Here is a 25,163-nt window from a genome sequence, read left to right as displayed (position 1 = left end):
GCCAGGTCCTCAGTTGGCTAGAGCGTCTTCCCAATACACCAAAGTTGCAGATTTGACTCATGGTCAGGGCACATACAAGAATCGACCAATGAATGCAAGAATAAGCAGAATAACTAATCAGTGTATGTCTCTTTCCCCCCACCCCCTGCCCTGGTCTCTCTCTCTCAAATCAATCAATATATAAAAATAAAAAAATAAAGAGCAGAAAGGAGGTCAGGCAAATAAGCAGGTAACAGGTGTTTGTGGAATGATTGAATAGATAATGAATAATGAATAAGCCCAATTAACTTGCTTGTTGGTTTCAATCTGTAGCTCATAGAACTTTTTCAAAGAAAGGAACTCTGAAGAAATTGCCACATATCTCTCAGTGCTTTGCTGATGATCCCACTGTTGTAAACTAGATAAACACATTCACCCACATATTCTTATAACCCAGATCTTACAGACCTCATAATCTGTGATTATAAAATAAGGTTTTATCCCCCATTTAATCATTAAGCTATGACAGATCAAGAGCCTTTAAGCCTCCTTGCTAGAAATTACTTCTCCAAAGGTACAAAACATATGACTAAAAGACTAGTCTTTCAACTAAAGTTAGTTTCGTTTGTCTTCTCCTTTTCTACCTCCCATTTAACCCACTTCTGCTCCCTCAATTAAGGATCTCTGCCCTTGCTCCTGTCACTTCCGGCAGTCTTTTCACTGAGCATCTTTGAATCAGTGAGCCTTCTCACATTGTAGATTACAGCTCAAACTTTACCTTCTTAGAGAATCCTCACTACACATTCTGTCTAAGGCAGCACCTTTTCACTTTGTCATTCTAAAGGAGATCAGAATGTCACTTTTTATAGAACTTATTATAATTGGAAATAGTTGATTTTCCATTTACTTGTTAAAATTTTTAAATATTTAAAGTTTTACTTACTGGAAGTTTTCTTTCCTTTACTAAATTATAGACTCCTATGGGAAACAAGACAAAACTCCTGTTTGTCTTGTTTACTGTTAAATTCCCATAGTCTAGCATTATATGTTCTTTTTAAACATCAAATACAGGCTGTTTCTGTCATGCACATAACTTGAAATCAAAATTGTAAAATTCATTGATAGTACTAACTATACATCTCTCTCTATATAGTAATTGTCTATACGCATTGTCTACATGTGTATAGACAATGATACTGTCAAAAATGTACATTGATTAAACACTACACCTAGGAAAAACTTTACATTTTGAGAACCTACAAATAAGAGGGTTGTATGCTCTTTATCTGAAAAGAATATTTTATGATGCTCTTTTTTAAAACATTGACTTGTGCTTAGAGTAGCTAGTATATAAGCATTGTCAATTTTTACTTGTTTAATTTTTATTACCAGAGTTCAACATCACTCTGTCAAGTTTGGATTAAAGAAATCCTAGGCTTTTACTTTCAGAACTCAGGAAAGGAAATTCAGCCATTAAAAAAATATGATATTTATTAGAATTAAGGAAAAACAAGTTCTATTTATCTTCTTAAAACCCTTGTGCATTTACTAGGAAAGTACAACAGCCTAACAATATAACTAAATTAGTACTTACTGATTTTCTGGTATCCAACATACCTGCATTTTATATTATTTCCATTTTTCATGTTTGATGTAATAATATTTGCTTTCTCATTTACTCTATTCATGACAAATTCTAGGGAACAACATCATTTTTGGCGGGGCTGAGCTATTGGAGTTGTTGTAGCTGATAAAATAGATTAATATTTTCTGCTGTTGTAATAAAGTCTATTCATGGGTCTTTCTCTGAGGAATTGGCTCCTAATACTCGGTAATCTATGAAGGACTCCCATATAGTGTTATGAGGCTCTTAGTTCCAAAACATCAATAAAATATGAAAAGGGGAATGTATGTTTGCTTTATGTCTTAGATTCCTGATATGTCCCATCAGATTCATTTTTTATTCTCTCTTCATGATACTATATAACATTTTACCTTCAATGCTGCTGGAAATTTTGATGCCAAACTTCTCCTTAAAAGTTTTACTAACGTAGAGATTTAAGAAGGGAAATAAAGTAAACTAGTAAAGGCTGGCCATATGGTTGATGTCTCTCTATTTTTGATAAGACCTAGACAAAGATTTCCATGATATTAGACTAGAGCAGAAACTCCTAACTACCCACAAAAAAATACAAATAACCATAATCTGATAGTAAAGCTTCGTGTTGCAGCACTATTAAAAAGTCTTTTCAGCATAGATGTAGAGGTTTGTTTAATACCTAACAATTTTTTCTGATACAAGTCTCAAAAATTTAGGAAAAATTAGGTATTCCTATTTTGGTTGTGCTGCTTGTAATGTTGTAAACTCTCCCTGACAGATTCCCTATATTAAGAATCCAAGCTGCACTTGACAGATGTATTTGGTTGTGACTTTATTGCACCCTGATCCAGGAAAAAGAATAGAAGCAACTATTTTTTTTTTTTTAAAGATAGTTGAGGCAGTAACATAGTGAAGCAATTCAATTCTAGTATTAAATTGGTGAATTTGAACTTAACCACCCAGTTTCATTCCAGCTCTGATAGCACATGGGTCTGTAAATAATATTATACATAAACTGTGGCATTTTATGAAACACACTAATACTAAAGGCCTAAGCTAATGCCACTTGAGAGCTGAACAAGGAACATATCAGTAGTTTAGTGTTACTTCAGGCTTATAAATACTTGAAACTCTCAGCAAACTTTTAATAAAAGTTTCAAATCACTAAGGGCTTGAATGCACGTAGTAATTTTATAGTATTTTTTTCTCTCTTTCCTTTCAGATAAGTACTTATGGGAGTTTTGCTGATCAGCCAGTAAACTCCTAAGTCTGAGAAGCCTAAAAAAGGAAACACTAAGTCATGAAGGATTTTTTTTAACACAAGGTAAAAAATTTTCTTTTGCAGAGGAATAGGTAAAGCTACTGAATATCTTACTATGAAAATGGTTTTACTAAGTGTCCATTTTTATTCAATAGAAAGCCTATTAAACACCTATGCAAACTATCCAGAGTCATATTTTCAAGTCGCTATATTATCCTTCTGGAAACATATACCACAGTGATTTTGAATAGAATTATTAAACAATCTTGGTTAAATCTCTGATAACAAAAGGTTTATTTTTTTTCTGTCTAATTTTATTATATAAATATTACTATCACTTGATCCATATTGGGTAGACAAAAATAATTTCAAAGACTAGAAAATTTCTTGCTTCAAGTTAAACTTTACAAAAAAATTTAAAAGTAAAAATAGCTAATAAGTTTGGGTATTGGTTTGCATACGAGTACTGACATTTACTGTGGGTCTGACTCTGTGAATATCTTGTAATTGGGCTGGAAATTTTTGAAGTCAAGACTTTATTATGAGCTTCACTTTTTTTTTCTATTGAGATAACATTATTCATACAACTGTAGGGCCTGAGTGTTCTAGGAACCACCTGCTGTATAACAACTACTTCAAGGTTCAGTGGCATAAAACCACAACACTTCCACTCTACCCAGAGATCCTGTGGGGCAGGAATTTGGACCTGTACAATACCATTGGGATGACATGTCTCAGCTTCGCAGAGTCTGGAGCCTCAGCTTGAAAAATCTCAGCTACTTGGGGTGACTCACGGAAGCAGAAACTAAAATAATCCAGAGGCTCTTTACTTGCATGTAGGTGCCTGGGCCAAGATGACTCAAAGCTTGGGCTCAGATAGGTCTACTGACCTGAGCTCCCACCTGAGCCTACTCCACATGGTTGGGCTTCCTTAAAGTGTGATGGCCTGAGGATAGTTGAACTTCTTATGTCATGTCCCTATGCCCCAAGAACAAGTGTTCAACCAAAAAAGGCTGAAGACACATGACTTTTGATTTAGCCTTGAAAATGTCACAGAACGACTTCTACTATATACTCTTGATCAGAGCAGTAACAAACCCAACCAGATAGAATGGAAGGGGGACTCACCTTGCAATAAAGTGATTATCAAAAAAAGTATATCTATGTTTTTAAAGCAATGCCCTCTGGTATCTAAGGACTTATGCTTTTAGTTAGTGCCATAGTCTATTCATTGATTTCCAATAATTATACATATATTTTTATGTAACTGAAGTTTTATATATATATATATATATATATATATATACACACACACACATATACATATACACACATATTTAAAGTTAATGAGAGGTTTTGAAATAACAATCTATTTTCATTATTAATTTAACTGAATTGAACAGCATATCATGGGAAGAAGCTCATTCTCATTACTAGGTATTAGGTGAAGCACTCTGGAAATGTAAAAGAAAGCCTCTTGGTATCTTTCCAGTGTCTTCCAGAGAGCTTTGTAGACTGGTAATTTGTCTTTCAGTTCATGGCTGGCAAAATTTAGTAGTCTTATGAAGGGTTTTATAGACAATAAAATCTCTCAGATAAGCCACTTTATAAATTTTGATGTTAATGGAGATAGTTAAGCTCTCCAAAGGTAAAGATGTTTTATTTCCTATTACCTTAACCCCCAAATTAATACTTTTTCAAGGAATGGGATAATAAGCTGTGTCTTGTGTCATGTGACTTGCTTTTTAGTATTGCGTGTGCCCCATGTCACATGTATGAGTCAAAGGCATTCATTAGAAACAATGAATGAAAAAGGTAAAAAGTGGGGGATAAAGTGTGCAGTGAGGTAACAGTAGTTTGGGTGGGAAGGGTGAGATATACTGGAAAGAAAAGTAATTTGACTATTTGGGAAGAATTGTGAGTAAAGGAAAGAGAGATACACCACTAGCAGAAAATGTCTCTGGCCATAGGAGGAAGAGCACTGGGCACCTATAGAATTGAATACAAGACTGAAGTAACAAGAACTAAGTGTCCAAATACAATTTGATTCCATGAGGGCAAGTGTAGTGTAAGAACCTACCGTATGTTGCATCTTGGTGAAAGGTAGTAAAATTACATTCTAAGTGCATGTTCTAGGCTATTCTGGACTCAAAATCAACAAGTAGCAAGTTCACCTTTCCAATTGGTGAAGATGGGAGCTAGTGTTACTTTTGGTAAAATTGCTTGTCTTTTTGAGTCATCATAAGAAACACCCTGGCTCCTCCCATAGTTTGCTAAGTCAGACGACAGTGACTACAGAAGACTTTTTCAAGTACCTCACATCCAATTTAGAATGTGCTCACTGAGAGCAGCTATCGTAATTATAATACAGTTACCTCTATTTCTTCAGTTAAGGTCTTAATATTTAATTTTCTACAGAATATCCCTAATATTGTTATCATGACAGATACATCATTTTCTAGACAATGGATTCTACATGATCAAGTTCATTGCCAACTAAGAATATTTGGAATCTGTGACAGACATGGTAGTGTGTTGCCCCCATTCTGCTTCATGAAAGGACTCAGTGACCAGCTGTCAGGAATGGCAGTCTTCAGCTGTTGCTTCATTTTGAGAAGCCATGCCCTTCCCAGGACGTCTATGGCCAATATCTGACACAGGCCGTGTATAAAATCCCAGCTTTCGTGGACAACTCTCCTGGGTCATGTAACATCAAGTTTCACTGTGAGTTCAGGCAAGGCTGTTGCCAGACCAACATCCCTGCAGTCGCCCTTCTGCCCGTTCCTGATTCTGTTTTCTTCCTTACACAAGGGTTGGTTTCAAGGAAGGTCGCTCCATAATAAATGTCTTGCCTGCTGTTCTCCACCACAGCATCTCTTTCTAGAAAACACAACCTCTGATAGGATCTTAAAAAGTAAGTTTAATCAAATCTGAATATAAACTATCAGAATACACTTACACTTTTAAGATATGCAAAAACACATTCTGCTCAAAAAGGAGTAACATTCTCCCAGGGAAAGAGTTTCTCTTCCAATTGATTATGTCATTTTGAATTATAATAACCCACTTTCTGATAATGGGAAGTGTCACTGTCAATGTCAGTACACATTTCAAAAGTGCTTGGAATAGTATTTTGAGTGGAGGCTTGAAGGTGTACATTGACTTGTTAGGTAACATTGCTGCCATATAACGTAATGGTAAATATAATTGTTAGAAATGTCATAAAATATATGATAGTTTTCTTTTATGCAACGTAAAAAAGACAAGCCTTAACAGCAACAGAAGCACTCTTAAAATCTTGCCTTAATGAAAACAAACCTCACTTCTCATAAAGACAGCTAGTGGGTTATAAATTCTTTTCAATGACTTAAAAATAATAAAGGGCAGACTAATCTGGAATCTGTAATGTAAATCAATTGCCCAAATAAATAAAAAGGCACCCACTTTTCTTTTAAAGTAAAAAAAAAATGTCAGATTTATCACTTGCTTCCCTTGTTTTTCAGTTCAGTGTTTTGTTTATATATCCGTGGCATGTTTTTATATTTTTTCAGTCTTCATTTTTATACTGACATACTACATACATAATTCATTTGTGAATATCTTTGTGCTTTATTGCTTTATTCACTGTTTTTCTTTACTAAAATGTAAACACATTCTAGAATACATGAAGACTTTTATCATAAATACATAATTCTTGACAAAATGGAAATTCTCACTGAAAGCCATTAAACTAAAAAATGCAAGTTTATTTAATTTTTTTGGTAGGCAATTACTACATGCATTTTAACCTAAAGAAATATGATTGCAACATACCCTACAGAGCATCCTTCTTATTTTACTAAAAATAAACACTATTATAGTACAATAAAATTATATGGTTCCTTTACTAAAATATGTATTTCTGTTTAATATCTTTTATTGTTTTTATTATGTACTGTATATTGAAATATATATGATGAATTTCATATTGATGCCCTAGAAATTAATTTTACTAAAAAACAAGGCTCGAATTACATACAACAGAGAAAAGTCAGTTAAAAGGCAGATTAAATAGCAAATACATATACAGAAAACTTTGTGAAAGAGAGATGTAATCACCCTAACTAGATCTCAAGTTAGACCATTGCAGAAACTCTTATAAAAACTAGTATGAACAAATTCACTACTAGTGTGTACAACAAAAATATATAGAAGGAAATCCAATTATATGTGTTAAGGAAAATCTCCAACTACATAAATGAACATGCTCAACTTCAATATGTTGTAAAATTCAATATATTTACTGTGTTATGATAAGTTAGTATTCTTTTTGTCTTTTATCAGCTGTTTCTTGAGCAATTTCTTAATGGACACTCCGCTAGCAAAAATAGCTGCTTTCAAAAAGTTCAAAATCTAAAAGTATAAAATTACAGGCTCCTAATTTCAAAATAGGAATATTTATAAAATTTTGTGTATTATTGTAGTAATATGTGGTTGAGATAACAAAAGCATAAATGAAGTATTTAAAATAAAAATTAAAGTTATACCTTAATCCAAGATACACTGTATAAATATTTTCTTTTTACCCAGCTATTTAGATTTCTTCATGTATAATATTGCTTCTCTTTGCCAAAACATTTGGTAACAATACCGTATTGTTCATTTTGGGAATTATCTTTTCACTATTCCATGTGACATTGGTTGATGTACCCCTGTATAATCCCAAGCAACTATTATTCATCTACAGACTGAGCTCTTGGCCCAAGAAGACTAATGGGAGTATTTTCTTGGGACTAATATACTACTTTTCCAAAATGGCACATTACTGTTTCATGTTCTTATCTAAAATCATTTATGCTTGCTATGTTCAATCACATCTGGCCTACTTAAGGACCATGGCTCAGGTTCGAGCTCCCTGCTTGAAGTTCTGCCCTCCTCATTATTTATAGGTCTTTCTTGGGTCACTACATTCAGAACCCAGATAAGTTGTTACTACTTCCTATTAATACACAACTACTTTTAGATACCACTGCCACCAGTGACTATAGCTCTATTTATTTGTTTTTTATTTTTTTTAAGTTAAATGCCACAGAAAGCTTTCTATAGCACTCTATGCAATTTCTCTTCTTTTTTCTTACATTTAATGCAATTAGAATTTCAATACCACCTCCCCACCCCACCCTTGTGAAGACTGACAATTACTTCTGGGTTCCTGATTTCAATGTGTAACTCTCAGTTCTCAGACTTTCTTACCGACAGCATTTGAAACAGTAGATCACTCCCTCCTCCACAGCACCCTATCTTCACTTAGCTCCAGAGACACCACACTCTCTGCTCCCTTGGTTCTCCTCCCACCTCACTGGCTGTTTAGCTGTTCCATCTGACGGTTTCAGCTTTCCTTAATCCCTTAAAGTAGGTTGGACCCAGGACTCAGTCCTTGATGTACATAAAAATTCAAATCTAAAATGTTATCTAATGATATCATATATTCTCACATACAAATATCATTGCTATCCTGACTACTCCCAAATTTGTGCTTTCAGTCCAAATCTCTCTTGAGAACTGATATACATATATCTATCTATCTGCCAATATGATTTATACACACACACACATATGTATGCATATATATAATGTTTAAAGGAAACAGTTTAGGTGATATAAACAAATTTTATTTAACGCTCCATAAAACAAGCAGTCTTTACTTTCAAGAAGGAAATCACAGAACTACAAACTAAGGAGTAAGAGCTGCAATATTTTATAGAAAGAGGCAGGAAACAAGGAAGAAGTGCTCAGCTGAAGCTGATTTGGTGGGTTGCATACCTGACCTTAGTAAGACAGATCAAGGAACAACATAATAAGTACAGAGCTTAGAGTTTGCTTGTTGTTTGGGAATTGCCTGGCTGGCTGGATACATGTGTTTCTGCTCAAGAAGAACAATTACAGGGACTTGAAAGTTATCTGTGTTTCTGTTTGCTGATGTGGCACCCTGGGCAGAAGTGGCACCCGGGGCAGAAGTGGCTCCATCTTGGGCCTAGAGATTAATTTTATATATATATAATTAATATATTAAGAATGTAATTAATATAATTATATAATACATATGGTTTCCTTAGGTGTAAATCTTCACTTTTCTTTTTGCTTTTCATCCCACATCTAATCTGTCAGGAAATTCTGTTGGATCTGCTCAAGTTCATACAGAATTCAGATACTTATCTTTATCTCATTAATACCAAGCCCTCGTCATCTCTTGTCACAGCTGCAAGACCCTATCCTCTTTTATAAGACTCCATCATCTCTTTCCTAAATTATTAAACTATCTTAACAGATGTCTTTACCCTTTCCAATCATAGTCTATTATCACCATTATAGTCAGAAAGATGCTTTTCAAAAAAATAAGTCTAATCATGCCCCACTTCTGCTCAGTATTGTCCAATTGTTTCCTATTTTACTTAAAATAAAATCCACAGTCCTTTCAATAGTTAGAAAGGTGCTACATAATTGGTATACCCTGTCCCCATTATCTCTCTGACTTCCTTTCCTGTTCCTGACCCTCCCACTCCACTTCAGCCACACTAGTCTTCTTGCTGTTTGTCGAAGATATCAAGCACAGTTGTGCCTCAAAGCCTTTCGGCTGCTGGTCACACTTCCCACCCTGAACTAGGTGATGACCCTCCTCACATTTATCATAGTTTTCTCAGTTATACTCTCTCAATGAGGTTTTATCTGATACTACTATTAAAAATTGCAATTTGGTTGTTCCAGCTGTCTCTATTCACGTTTCCTGCTTTAATTTTCTCCATAACATGCTCATGCTCTGAAACACTCACTATACTGTAACTAATTTATGTGGTTACCTTTACATTCTTCCTAAAATACAGGTTTAATGATGATGGCAATTTTGGTTTGTGTCCCACAGTGTATTTTACAGCTCAAAAAGTACCCGGTTAATAATAGGTCGTTAATACATGCCTGCTGAAATGAATAAGAGTAGCTGTCGTATAGTCGATGAAACAATAACTCTGTGTTTGCAGAGGTATATGCAGCAAGAAATCAAACAACTCATACCAAGGGTCCTTTAATCTATTAGAGTTTTGAAGAAAATGATACCACAGAGGATGAAGCTGAAACGGGATGGGAAAAGTAGGAGACTTACTGGAATCTTCTTTTAGGATCAGTTAATGGCTCTGGTCCTACTCCTACTAAGAGCAATTTATTTACTACTCCCTACTACCTAGGGTAAAAGAGGTTCATTTTCTTCAAAAACACTCCAGGTGTTGGCAACGTTGAGGGCAGAACTGAGTCCATGGGATGAAAATAGGAAAATTTATATGGAAATCTATATACTAAAGCCTAGTTTCCAGAATGCTAGCAGCAAAACTTAAATGTGCGGGTAGTATTAGAGACTTTTCTGGAGAAATGGTGGCCAGAGATAATGAGATATATGTGTTGTAAGGCCCAGAAGAAAGTCAACTCCCTTGTTAATAAAACATATTCAAACACAAAAAGACAAAAATATTATTTTAAAGGCTCCTTCTTAAATATTAATGGACAACCAGGGATATTTTAGGAAAGCATAGAAAATAATAAAGCAAAACAAAGAAATAGAACACAGGAGAAACGGAAGTAAGAAAAACAGGATAGGGCAGGGAAAGAGAGATAAGCGAGGACACCAGCTTCACCTGACCCCAGGGTAGCTCTGGAAATGAGTTGTAGCTGAATATAGATTCCCTAGAAACAAGGGTTTGCATCTTATCATCAGTTAATCAATAAACAGGGACGTAGCCTTTGTGGTAAGGCTGCTTCCTTCTGTTAAGTAAAGGGCAATACTTGTCATAGCAGCTGGGGAGGCTTGCACAGGCCCAGTGAAAAGAAACTGGGAAGGGTGATAGGAGGATTTTTTGTTTTTTTGTTTTTGTTTTTTGTTTTTTTTTTTTTGATAAATATTCTAGAATACATTTTAGAATTTTTTGCCATTTTTATATATATGGTTAAGATAACAAAATATTTTTAATATACTATGGGAGTGCAGAGGACGGAATCTGTGACTTTTAGAAGGTTAGGAAAACTTCATAAAAAAGTTAGCCAAGCTCAGGCCAGCAAGCTGTGTCAGTGTAGTAATTCCCCTACCTACATGAAGTTATAAATATCAAATGAAATCGTGTGTAGTAAAGTGTTTTATAAATGACAATAGCTCTGCTTTGCTATAATGAAGATAACATGAGATTACATCTATAAAAAAAACAAACCTGATATTGATAAGAACTGTGTCTTATAGTTAGCCAAGATAATTACCTTCTGAATTTTCAGATGTTAAGAGGATTCTAAGCCAAAGATGCTCGGTTTATTATTTGTTTAAGTCTTTTATCTATACTGGGACAAAGACAAATGTCTTGGTAACAGAAATTGACAGAGACAAATTGCTGAGGAAAAAATTGTTTTACTTTAAAAATATTTTATTTTATAATTATATAATAATGTTGCAAACCCTTTTTAAAAAAAAGATTTTATTTATTTATTTTTAGAGGGAGGGGAAGTGAGGAAGACAGAGAGGCAGAGAAATACCAATGTGTGGTTGCCTCTCACGCACCCCCACCCCCCGCCAGGGACCTAGCCTGCAACCCAGGCATGTGCCCTGACTGGGAATCGAACTGGTGACCCTTTGATTCACATGCCAGCACTCAATCTGCTCAGCCACACTAGCCAGGGCTAATGTTGCAAATCTTTTAAAGATTTAGTTCAGAATGGGAATCTTTTTCAATGTAAAATGAACTATAATAGTTCAGGTAAAAAAGTGCATTCAAGTAAAATTAGAGGAAATACTACTACTTAGAGTTGTTGACATTTGCATTTTCTTAAAAAAATAGACAATAGCAACAAGATTCTTGAGAATATAATTTTGTGACTAATATATTCCCTCTTATTTAGAGTAGAAATTCTCTTTAGTTTATTTGGAAATTTTGTTTATTTGGTTTATTTGGATCTTTCAGAATTCAAATTGTTTTTCTCTTACCTTATCTTTAAAATCACTTCAATTCTTGCCTTTCAACTCCGTAAAAGGCAATATGCTTACTGTCCATTTTCCCTTAAAATCAAAGTATTCTTTTAAGAACTATCCTGTTAATTTTTAGTTTATGAAAAATTTCCAAAACTGTGAATATTTTATAACTATTTCAGGGAAAAAAAGAAAAGAACATATCACAAAATGCACATTAAAATTTTTTTCCTGGCAATATTATTCAATTTTAATAACTCATTATTGTATTTTGAGGCACATCGTTAAATGAGCTGTTGCATTTACATTTTGAAAACTATAAACTCTCTATAATATCTGATCTCATTACTGCTTAGTGTTACTAAAATCATAGACATTAAGACTTTTAAAGACTGTCAATATTTTCAGATGGATATAAATATAGTTGGCAAAATCTATTGTGTGCATTACATGAGAAGATGGAATAAAAAGTGGGCTATTGTCCAGGAAATTGATCTGTCTGGCCTCATGGAAATCCAGAAGATAACTTTCCATCAGTTATAAATAGCAGAATACTTGTCTTAACTTCCTGCAATGACATAGTAGTTTATATTACCAATGTATTAATGGCAAATGAGCACGCTAAAAAAACTAAAAACTTTCTACCTGTAAAACTGGTAAGTACAGAACAGACTATGAAAAAGATGCTTTTAGATACATACATTTGCTTTTTATAAAATAAAAGGAGCATTTCTAAGTGCAACTAAGGGAGAATTCAAGCCTGAAGAGACATGTGACAAGCATTTAAACTGGTACAATGGCCACCCCTGGGCAGTTGATGAATTTTGTCTAGTGGCTTGTGTTTTAGAGCTAATTCATGGTAGAGGTTTCATATAAGAACATGTGCTTCAACCCATGGAAATTAGAAGTGAGAAAATACATAAAGTTTTGATCACCAAAGAGTTACACCACCAAGAGAAATCTGAGGATCAAAACATTCTTCCTCTGTTCCAATGCTTGAAAATGATATTTAGACTTCTTTGGAGCAACATACCCTAAAACCAAGCTCTGCAGGATTTCAATTAATTAATGCCCCACAGTAGGTATGAGTATGTACTCTAGCTAAAATTACATAAGATATAAAGGAATCCTCAATGCCTGAGAACTAATAGACACCACAAACATAAGATAATACATCAAGAAGCTTCAGATTATAGAACTGTCTCTGACATTGAGTATAAAATAAAAATAATTAAAAACATGAAAAATATCAATGCATTATGAACGCAGATATGTGGCTTTGCAAAATAACAAAATAGATGTTCTAGTAAAAAACTTGTATTACTGAAAGGAAAACTCCACAGGAAGAATTAAGCAGAAGATCTGAGGCAGCTGCTGAGAGAACTGATGAACAGGAAATTTATTATAAAGGGATATTTACCAAAAGTCCACACAGCAAGTGAAAAATATGGAGGACATCAAAAATAGGCTAAGAACATAAAGAACAGGATGAGAAGGGTCAACATCAAATAATAAAGAATTCTAGAAGGATGTAACAGAGAAAATGAGAGAGAAAATGTTCAAAGAGATTATTAATGATGAACTTTCAGATTCACAAACTCCATGAATAATGATAAAGCCATATCCCTTCTAGGTAGTGTAATTTTAGAAGCATAAAACAAAGTTTCTTAAAAGTTTTTCTCAAATATAGGAAAACTAAACTGACTGCAGACTATGCAACAGAAAGAAAATAGAAAACACCACAATAATATCTTTAAAACTCAGAGAAAAACTAATTCTCAATGCAGAACATTTTTATTTAAATAAGTTTTCAAAACTAAAGTTAAAATAAATACATTTTCAGAGAAATAAATGCAGCTGTTATTTAAAGAATGATCAAAGGATGTGTTTAAGAAAGAAGGAGATTTATCCTGGAAGAAGATGTCAGAAGACAGGGGAATAAACATATTGGCAAATGATGGGCAAATGCAAACAGGAGCTTGCTATTCAAAATTGATAATAAAATTACTTCTATGAGGATAAAAAATTTAAGTTACAATTCATACACCTGTAATAATAATGACTATTTGGAAAAATTAAGTATAATTTAGAATGAATGAGATCAAGCTAAAACTAAAATACTAAATGGAAATTATATGTTAGAGAGAGGGTGAGAGTGTAGTCTAAGAGAAAAAGGCAAAACTGCAAGGCGAGAAAAGCATTTATCCACAGCTTTGATTCACAGTTTAGGAACACAGATTCTGACAGCAACCAGAAAAGTTCCCCAGTCAGGGATTATGTGCAAGGGCTTTTCAAGAGAAAAAAGAAGCAAAATAGGGACACTCACAGAGTAGACTGACAGCTGAGCTGTTGAAGTGGGGAAAGTGGGGTGGGGGGAGCGGAGTGAGGACCATAGAAGGACTGAACAAAAAGGAAAAAAGGAGGAAAAAAGTCATGGACACAGACAACAGTGTGATGATTGCTGGGGGAAGGGGAGGGAGGCAGGTTGAGAAGGGTATAGAAATGGAAACTTGACTTTGGGCGGTGGACACACATTACCGCCCACAGAGGATGTGTTGTAGAGTTGTGCACGGAAATCTGTATAATCTTGTTAACCAGTGTCACCCCAATCAATTCAATAAAAAGGAAAATAAATAAATAAATAAAAATTAAATATAAATGAAAGGAAAACATTTTTAAAAGCATTCAGGTTACAGTAGTTTGTAAAAGATTATCATTGGAGAGAAACGTATCTTTTACAAGTCACGCTTTTTCATAAATATACTTTTCCATTACAGAGTCTTTGAAACACACAGATATTTTGCCTAGTTCTTGAAAAGTTCTTTCTCAGCAAATAACTTCCTTTCGGGCAAGTCAGCAAGGTCTGGACAATTTGTTTGTTCAGCAACACAGGAGTCCAGGGTACAAAATAGAGTCACTGTCGTTATCCTTTCACAAAAGTATTTGGCATGAAAATGTTATAAACTTTTTAGTTTTGTGAGGATAAAGTAAGAGATACTGACTGAGGACTTATAAAGTTTGCATATACTCATTAAAATAGTAGGGTAAATATGTATAAATAATAGAAGAATAATAAAGAATAATGACTACTTCACCAATTTAAATTGTAAACCAATTGTAAAAAGAAAAAAGAAGCCAAAAAGAGAAAGTGCAAAATGAAATTGCACCCAAATATATCAGAAGTGTTAAAGTTAATGCATTTTTCAGGTTGATTAAAAACAAAACTCATATTGGTATTCTCTTTATAGAACATATGACTACAATTAAGGGCAAAAGAAATGGACACTAATGGGATAGGAAACATAGATAAAAAGGTAAAGTGTATGAAAGCTAGTGTGCATGAATATCAGAAGAATAGGCATTAAAGCACAAGTTTGTTGAAAATAATTATAACATGAATATAAGTATTTTGAAATTTGCATGCAACAAAAATGACAAGATTACAATGAAGAAACTGACACATCCAAAATCATATGGAAGATTTTAACTTCTCACAGTAATTGATAAATTAGGAAAAATCTAAAAGTATTAAAAATATGTGCTGACACTGTAGTTTGACCCATTGTACCTCCTGCCGCAACCTCTACTTGTAATTTTCTTCTTCCTGGTTTTTTACTAAATAGAAGTGGGTGAACCACCTCTTTCTGGTTTCTGAGAAATTAAAGTTATTGGGCAAGGCCTCAGGGACCTACATATATATACAAAATTTCAAGATTAAGCTAATAACCCTCATGCATTCTATTGGGGCCCATGGGCTGTGACATATTAATTATCTATCATTGCAGAAGAGGATGTAGCCTATCTCAGGCCATTGAACATGGACAAGTCAGTGTAGAGCTGAGTTGGTCAAGAACAGGCACCAGTGCCACAGTCTCTGTTCAAACTTTGATGCTTAGTTCTTTAGCTTTGAAAGCTATCTGACAACAGCCAGAATTATGGAGTCTATTTCCTGGCACATAGAGTGCACTCAATAACTATTTATTGGATGAATAAATTGGTGATTTTGTGTCCATCAGACTGAGAGCGTCTGCCTCTTTTTCTTCGGTGGGCTCTTTACTACCATTAACACGAGGAAAAATGTGGAATAATAAAGCTTCAAATTATGTTTGAACATGAATCTATTAAGGATACTTTTTGCTTGAGTTGCTGTTTTCAAATTTACAAAATGGAAAACAAGCTCAAAGTTCTGATAATTCTCTGAGTAGTAGGTAAAAATGTACAGCAAATGAAAATAGGGCCCATGTGATCACTTTTTGGCTTAAATAAACATGTTTAATACACTCTAAAATAGATAACTTTAATAGGTGAATATAATTTCCTAAAAAATAACATGACTTAAATATTTAAGTGGTTTCAGTGCTACATTTAACAGTGTTATGACTTTCCATTAATAAGTAAATTTTGGGAGAAAATTTTGTCTCCGTGCTAGAAGAAATGCTGTTTAATATTAAAATAATTTTACTCCACTTATTAGAGTTTTTTCCTATGGTAACTGAAGTGGAAAATTTCACTAATCTTTCTCTTCTTATATTTTTGAGGTAGCCTAGCATGTTGGATTTCACAAGGTATATTTTATATCTAATTAAAGCTTACAATTCCATATCTCTGCATATTATTATAAAAGAAAACATGTTTTCTGTTATTTTCAAAATAAAGACACAAACACTTTCCACCCTGTTCCCCCTCAATAACTCCCACCTCCAAAATTGATTCTCACACATAAGAAGTTCAAATGCACAATTTTTTAAAACAATTTTCTTACTATTTCAATGTCCTGCTCAATTAATTCAATCCAGAAATTTGAAAAAAGAGTATTAGAAAGGTTTATTTTCAATAGTGAGTTACTATCAATATCAAACAACTGCCACCATTCTCAATCATAAATTTAAATGCCACACGGGAACACACACTATTAAAAACAAAATAAATATGGAAGGATTGATAGTATGTCTAAAATGCACAATCTTAAACATTCACGCATGATTAGATGACTTTCATGCCATGTCAAGTTCACACACAGATCCTGTGCAGCTGACCCCAATGATATTTTATGACATGTGGCTTTCAGTGCCGTAGTCATGTACTGGCTTGAACAATTTTATAATAACTGCAACACAAAGGCCACGATAAGAAAATGTTGCTATCTTTTGAATCATCAACATGTTTACAAGAATTTTTTTGAAAGAAGAAAATGTGTCTCAATATCTTCAAACAAAAATGATGAACTCAGACTTCGCTAGCCTGTGGGTGTTAGGCTTTTAAGGGGAAGGGTGATGTGGAGCTGAGGGGAAAGTTTCTTAAACAAAAAGTGTGTAAGCTGAGTCCTGTGACTTCCTTTCTCTAGTTGGAGTGGTATGTGAGGCTACATATGAAGAACAGCCGTGAAGAGAGTCTAAGATTGTTAAGGAAGGATATGCCACCACTGAATTGGTGTATTATCCAACCAAGCTGGAGCAACCCTGAATTCAGACTTGTTGTTCTGTGATACAATAAATATTTACATTGTGAGGGTAAAGTAAGCTGTGTTTTCTCCAACTTGCTGTCCAAAGCATACTAACAGATATACACCATTACTGGAAGAAATAAGCATGTAATTATTTTTATTTTAAGTCAAACATTTTACCAATGTGTTGTGGTAGAAAGAAATACTACCTCTGTTTAAAATTTTATATTTGTTTATGGAGAAGTTACATAGCTTCTCTGAGGTTTGATTTTCTAATTCTTCAAAAAGTCATAATAAAACCTGTCCTGAATTCCTGTCATTGACAGTGTGAAATCAAATGATGCTATTATATGTAAAGTTATTTTATTATGAATTAATAAGCTGTGAATTGCTATAATAGTAAGGAAAATGTGAGTAATTAGACATGAACACAGTAGGGGGAAAGATAATAGCAGGAATGATTATTTTCTATTACCCCTGTTATAATGGAAATTTGTCATTTTGGCTATAAGGCATCCAAAGAATTTATGACTTCAAAGGAATCAATATACAAATGGTAGAGCCCTTCCTCCCTCAACAGTAGTTCAAAAGGGTCAGAGGCTTCCTTCTTCCCTTCACTGGCATCTAGCATGCTCACGTATGGCAGGGCTTGGCCAAATGGATCCTCTCACTAGGAACTGGGTTCTTTGAGGTAAAGCAAAACCATCATGGAGTGGTCAATGTTAGGACCCAAGGCGAGTGTCTGTGGCAAAGGCAGCAGCTCTGTCTACAACCCACTCACTGGTCAGAAGCTACCATCTTGTCTGTACCTTTTAGACTCAGAAAACTCTCAAGCAGCCTGCCCATATGTTTCTTTCCATTTAAATTAGCCACAGATGATTTCTGTTAGTTGTAATCAAGAAGTCAACCGAACACGTCTACAGAAGAAAAGTTTTTAATGCATAATTAATTAAAATTTTAAGGCAGAAGCCTATTTGTAAAAACTGTGTCCTAGATCATTAACTGTGTTACATCTCTCCAGCTTATTGTTTGTGGAACTCTTCGGCATTATCTAAAAGATTGACAATGTAATTTAGGAGAAAATTTAAAAATATTGTAAGAGCTTAATTCAATTTACTTTCATTTCCAATTTCATTTATATCAACTTTTGCTAAAATTACCTATTTTTTCTAAATTTATGTTTTTAATATAGAAACTGATTAAAATTTGTTAGATTCAAAAGCAGATTAAAAGGAAGGAAGAGAAATTAGAGTAACCTTCCATACATCATCCTAACTGGTATTAAAATGTAATCTTCCTATACACCTGTATCAGTTCTTTTTTAAAAAAGAATAGAAAGAGAAGTAAAAAAGATAAAGTAATTTTAAGGCTATTCTGTAGACAAGTTGGGTATAGCTTATTATAATATATACACACACACAGATATATATATATACACATATATATGTATATACATATATATACACACATATATATAATATACTGGGAGTGGTTGCATTAAAGACTCAAAAACTGTTCACAGAATATGGCCCTAAACTAGCACCAATAACATTACCTGGAAAAAATGTAACAAATGCAAAATCTCTTACCTCACCCTAGACCTACAGGATCAAAGATTCTGAAGGTGATCCCCAGAAACTTCAGCTATAACAAACACTCCAGGTTGTTCTGCTGCCTGTTCAAGTTTAAAAACCACTGGACAGCACATTTAGGTACAAGAAAACCAAAACAATGGAAGTAAGTCATTCAACTCTGCTGCTACTGCAGCACTTCACACTCTACGGTAATTTATTTGGTAACAGGCCCATCTCCCTTAATTGATTTCATTCATATCTGCAGTTGTGTCTTATTCACTCTCATGAATCACTGTCACATGCTAAAAATATCCATCAATAACACATATCAATCAAACTAAACATTTCAGATGAACTTCAAAAAATGAAATAAACATAGACAATTGAATAAAAATTTTAAATGAGTTATACTGTAGCTGTTGTCACATTTTTCTTCTCAATACTCTTATCCTGATGGAAAAACAACAAAGGCTGTCCTTGGTCATTTGTTTTTGCATGAGCTGTATGTCAATATCAATAGTATGGCTTTATTTTGTTCTGTAATAAAATAAAACTGGCCATCATTCACCCATTCATATTATATAGTGAAGATATTCTCATTTTTAAACTGATTTTTAGTTTAATAAAAATTACAGCAGTATCTTACTCTAGTTTTAAATAACAGTGTTGTAATTAAACACAATTATTATGAAAAGCATTTTTATTCCTGAAATAATTTGAATTCATATAGAAAATGTGTATTGGATGGGTAGGCCTGACAGCTGTTTATTGTTTCACTCTGTCCTTGTTTTGGTTTGCTTCTGAGCTCATATTGAAGTAAGAGGGTCATAACGCTTTTAATAAAAAAAAAAAAGGTTCCTGCCCCAAAACTCAATTTTTTCCTCTGGTGTTAACTAAAGGAAAATGAAAAGATAGATATTGGTTGTTTCAAGGTAACATTTGAATGTAGAGTTTAAAACACCTTAACTATATCATTTTGTTTTCATATTTAAATAATTGTTAGTGTTTTTGAAATAAAATTTAACCATGGGAACTTTTCAGCATACAACTTTTCAGCTTTGACCCCTGACAGCCTTATGAATGAGCGTTGTCTACAACGTCCTGTCCTCAACAACCTTGCTCAGCTCTGGTAGACGCATGCCTGTACTTCTTTTATGGAGTCAATCCGTCTCATATGAACAGTTACACGTGAAGGATATTAGGCACCTCCATACCGAGAAATGACATGACATTAAACAAATAGGGTTGTATGTGTTCTGTGTTTTGTATCTTATAACCTATAGCAGAAAGTAATGCTTTTTCTACATTGCTTCATCAGAAAAATGTTAGAGGTAAAATATTAAAGGCAGTGTCTCTAATTTCAATCATGACATTCACATTTGTTGAAGTTTGATAAAATCAGTAGTTTTGGGGAGCTTCAGATATAAGATGAAAATAATTTATTTTTGCTACAAGTGATTTTTTATTTTCTCTTAAAAACCTTTACTCAGTTATACAAAATATATTCGTTCCTTGAAGAAAAAATGGAATAGGCTATTATGCTGTGGGTTTGAACAAATGTATAATGACATGTATCCTTCATTATAACATCCTACAGAGTATTTTCACTGCCCCCCAAATCCTCTGTGCTCTCCCTGTCTACACATACTCCCTACCCAACCCCCAAGCAATGACTTATCTTTACTGTTTCCATAGTTTTGCGTTTTCCAGAATGTCATATGGTTGGAATCATACAGTGTGTAGCCTTTTCAGATTGGCTTCTTTCACTCAGTAATATTCATTTAAAAACCTACATGTCTTTCCATGGCTTGATAGTTCATTATTTTGCATGGAATGTTTCATTGTCTCTTCACCTTCTGAAGAACATGGTTTATTCCAAGTTTTGGCGGTTGTAACGTAGCCATAATATCCATGTGCCAGTTATTGTTTGGTTTTAATTTTCAACCCCTTTGGGTAAATAACAGAAAGTGTGATTGCTGGAAGAAAATGTTTAGTTTTGTAAGAAACCTCAGAATCATCTTCCGAAGAGGTTGTACCATTTTCCATCCCCACCGGCCACATATGAGAGTTCTGCTGCTTCACAAACTTCTCCGTATTGTCAGGGTTTTGAATTTTGGCCATTGTAATAGATGTGTAATGGTATCTTATTGTTGTTGTAATTTGAATTTCCCTGATGATGTATTATGTGGAGTGTCTTTTCATATACTTATATGTCACCTGTATATATTCTTTAATAAGTTTTCTGTTAAGATCTTTGGCCCATTTTTAAATTGTTTTTTTTTTCTTATTGTTGCGCTTTAAGAATTCTTGGTATATTTTGTATAACTGCCCAATGTGTCTTTTCCTAATGTATCCTCCCAGTCTGTTGTTTATCTTCTCATTCTCTTGATTTGTGCTTTCCAGAACAGAACTTTTTAATTTTAGTAAAATCCTGATAAAATGATGCCTCCTGTGCCTATGATATCTTGGGCAGAAACATATTAGATATTAATTGGATATTAGACAGAAACATATCTTTTTGAAATCTCCTGTTTGTTTTGTGATGTTCATAAGTGAGATAACATGTCATGGAAGAGGTTCTGAGCAAATACCATCATGGAAAGTAGGAATTTATAGAACAGAACAAGTTATTTTAGCATCCTTTGGAGAGATGTGTTTGGTCTATGGCACAACGGGCCACGCAGTAAGTCTGAGATTTTGTAGAATGATTTTAGCAGAAGAAAGGCTTCCCTCTGTTGTTTTTAATAAAGATAGCATAACAGCGGAATCGTGGGACCCACTGACAGACAGACTGCTGTGGTAAGAAAAATCGTGGGAAGGGACTCTTCAGGGCAGGTGAAAAGAGCTGACTGCAGTGCCTGGGGACTGAAGAACTGGGGTCTTTTCTCCTTTAAAGCTGAAGTCAGAAATAACCTCTCCCTTTGGGAAGGGAATTCCTATTTCTCCAGCCAGCTCATCATGAGTTACCCCTGAGAGTGCTCCTGAGGTCTTTTTCTGGACAAGGCTGTTTGTATATATAAGTGCATGGTGCATTGTTTATAATGCAATAAGTTCTTAACAAGTGATAACAATCTTTACTATTGTTATGTATCAGTATTTGGAAGCAGTAGTTAATGTGAGACTCACTGCGAAGCAGAATGTGATAAATCCCTAGAAGAGGCTCATTTGGGTTTGTGGCTCATTCACAGATGGTTGAAATAGCTATAAATTTAATCATTAACTTAATTATAACAATTCTATTTGTCATTAGGAGAATAAAAGGGTGGTTTATAGATTTGAATATTAACTGTGCTAAACCTAACTGGCTAGAAAAATAATATATTCCTTTAAGAGCTCAACAGATCTCTTGGAGTTTTGTTTTAGTTATCATCATCATTATTATTATTGTTATTCACATACATCAAATGTTAATACTCCAAAATCAAATTTTCACATAAAAATAAAAATGTAGAACCAAGGTTAATAGCACGTAATGCACCGTTACACAAACAACATATGCAGATATTGGAGGTCTAACACATATTTACATTGGCATAAATGTGTAGTATCTATCCATGGAGAAGTATTATACTATTTCAAATCAGTGCAATTACATGAATCACTGTTTTATAGTAAGTATAATGGCTTGACATTAAAATTTGTTTCTGAAGAATAATGTCAATCCACATTTAATATTTTCTTACTCTTCTCACTGCGAATAAGGCATGGTTGGGTGAAATTAATGGAAATGAATCTAACCAATTAAATGACCCTGTGAGAGAGTGAAAGTACTGTCAATCCGTGGATATTATCCGGGCGAAATATTCTTTTATATTTATTTTTTTTAAATATAGTGTGAAAGATGCATACTGAAATATCTTTCACTCCAGCTCCTCCAATCCAACCACTTACCCTACCCCCAAGGCAACTATTATTGTCAGGTTTCTTTGAATATAATTCAAGGGATATTCTTTACAAACACGGGGAAATTAATAAACATATTTCCTTTTGAAAAACAAAAATACTACTCTTTGCATAACTTTTTAAATTAGCAATGACTTTTTCCTTCATAATCATAAATACATTTTAATTTTTAAAAAAATGAATCACTTTTAAATGTGGGATGTTGCATAGATTTGATTAACTCTATAGGTCAGTTCCTAGAAGAAGAAATGTTGATCGAATGGCTTAAATGTTTATTTTTAGAAATATTGCAATTATGCTCCCACCAGGAATATATAATTAATGTTTTTTTATATCTTTATCAACATAATATTTTGTCAGACTTTTCACAATCTGATAAAATTTTAGCATATTTTAAAATTTCATTTACCTTACATTTAAAATGAGTTTGGCATTATATCTAACTTAAAAGAAAAGTGTATTTCCATTTTTGTGAACTGCAAGTTTAAATAATTGGCCCATGTTTTCCTGCAGGATCACTGGCCTTTTCATGCTGACCTACAGAAGCCATTTGTCATTTAGGAAAATTAAATTTTTGAGAAATGGGTAAGTTTTTTTTTCAGTTTATCATTTAAATTTTAACCTTGCTTATATTGATTACCGCATTCACAATTTATTAATGTGTGTCTGTATGAGCTCTTTATCTTATGGTTTCTGACAGCTGTGTCTCAATGAGAAATTATGGATATAAAATAATCTCATTATTTGTTCTAATACTGTACTTGTATGATGTCTTTTTTCTTTTCGAGAAGGTGATTTTTATTGAATATTATATTTTGCTGGCTGTTAAGATATTGTCTCTCTGGTTTAAACTCATGCGTCTGTACTCTGGTTAGCGATGCTGTGGCAGAGACGCTGAAAACTCCGTTTTGCTTTGCCAGTTCCCTGTGAACTCTGCCAAGAGGAGAGGTAGGGGGAGAATGCAGATTTAAAGGAACAAAAGACTTGCTCCTCCCTATTTGCTACCCTGTGTGTTCTATGTTCTATTTCTGTTCATTTCCCCCAAATAACTATTGTGTCACTGGAATTTTTTCTGTGTCAATTCTTAGCGGTATTTGCAGTATTTAAAGAACCAGCGGCATCATGTCTCAGGCACCAGCACCAACACTCGGCCCCTCCTGTCTCTAGTGTCTGGCTCACAACTCCACAGGGCCCTTCTCCCACCACAGAGAGATCGGCAGTAGCCTAGCAACACTCCCTTCTCAAAGGTCTGAGTTTTAGTGCTTCAAGATCATTCTTTCATTTGTCCATGATTTAAAAATGTCAATGTCCTCCCTTTGTTTTTAGCCATAGAAATGAAAGTGTTCCTTTAAGTTGCTACTGTTCTAAGCAAATGAATAAATATATTGATGTTAGGAGCCAGAGTTTTCACTGTAGAATGGACATTCTATGGTATGGGGGAAGACATACAATAATTCCGTCATACTGAATTCAAAATAGAATTATTAGTAGAATTTATGACTTATATGCATGTAAAATTAATATATATAGGATCAAAATAAACATGTACACCTTGGTTTCTAAATAATTGTACTCACTACAAGTAATGATGGATGCATGGAGGAAAGGCTGATTCCAAGGTTGAGGTAGAGAAAGTAAAAAGTGACTGTGAAATATCTCAGGATGTCAGACTGTAGGGAATTTTTTAAAAGTGAGAGCACGACAAAAGAACATGAGGCCCACTTGAAGGAGCTTTCACTAGTCAAATCAAGGACAATTTAAGTACCAAATAAAATACTGACAATAAAATCCAAGGGAAAATTTAACAATCCATGAGCTCAAACTTACCTAAATAAATGAATAAGCTAATTAATAGAAAAAATGAGAAGGCTCTTTCTTATAGCAGAATGCAGAAGGAATGAAATAGTGATAAAATCACCTTTGAAAACATTGTAGTTACAATTAATTGAACCAAGAATATCAATAGATGCTCTATTATTAGGTGAAACTTTGGTGAAGGATAGGACATTTACTAAGTCTTCTGCCATTTTCTCCCATATATTGCCAATGGAAGATGGTAACTCTATACTTTAGAAACCTGGCAGGCATCAACTTCACAAGTGAGAAAAGTTAATGTCACAAATATTGAGCACAAACTGATTTGACGTGCCCCTTAATGTGATACTCTGAGAAGAATGTAAACATCTCGCATGCCATGTTCCTGCCAAAAAGGCATAACCTGAAAGTAATCATAAACAAACACCAATATCAGTCTACAAAAAGAGCAGCTTGTGTCTTCAAAAACAGAAATGTCATAAAAGACAAAGACTGCTTCCAAATTAAAGAAGACTGAAGAGATGACAGTTAAATGCCATGTGTAATCTTGGTTTGGATTTTAGTTTGCAAAAAAACAATACACAGAGAAAATTGGTGAACCATCAGCAAAATGT

This window comes from Pteronotus mesoamericanus, unplaced genomic scaffold, assembly GCF_021234165.1.
Source record: "Pteronotus mesoamericanus isolate MK-2021 breed Mesoamerican mustached bat unplaced genomic scaffold, CSHL_Meso_final contig_74, whole genome shotgun sequence".
Lineage (NCBI taxonomy): Eukaryota > Metazoa > Chordata > Mammalia > Chiroptera > Mormoopidae > Pteronotus > Pteronotus mesoamericanus.
The sequence above is the reverse complement of the archived record's forward strand: the minus strand, read 5'-3'. Positions refer to the sequence as shown.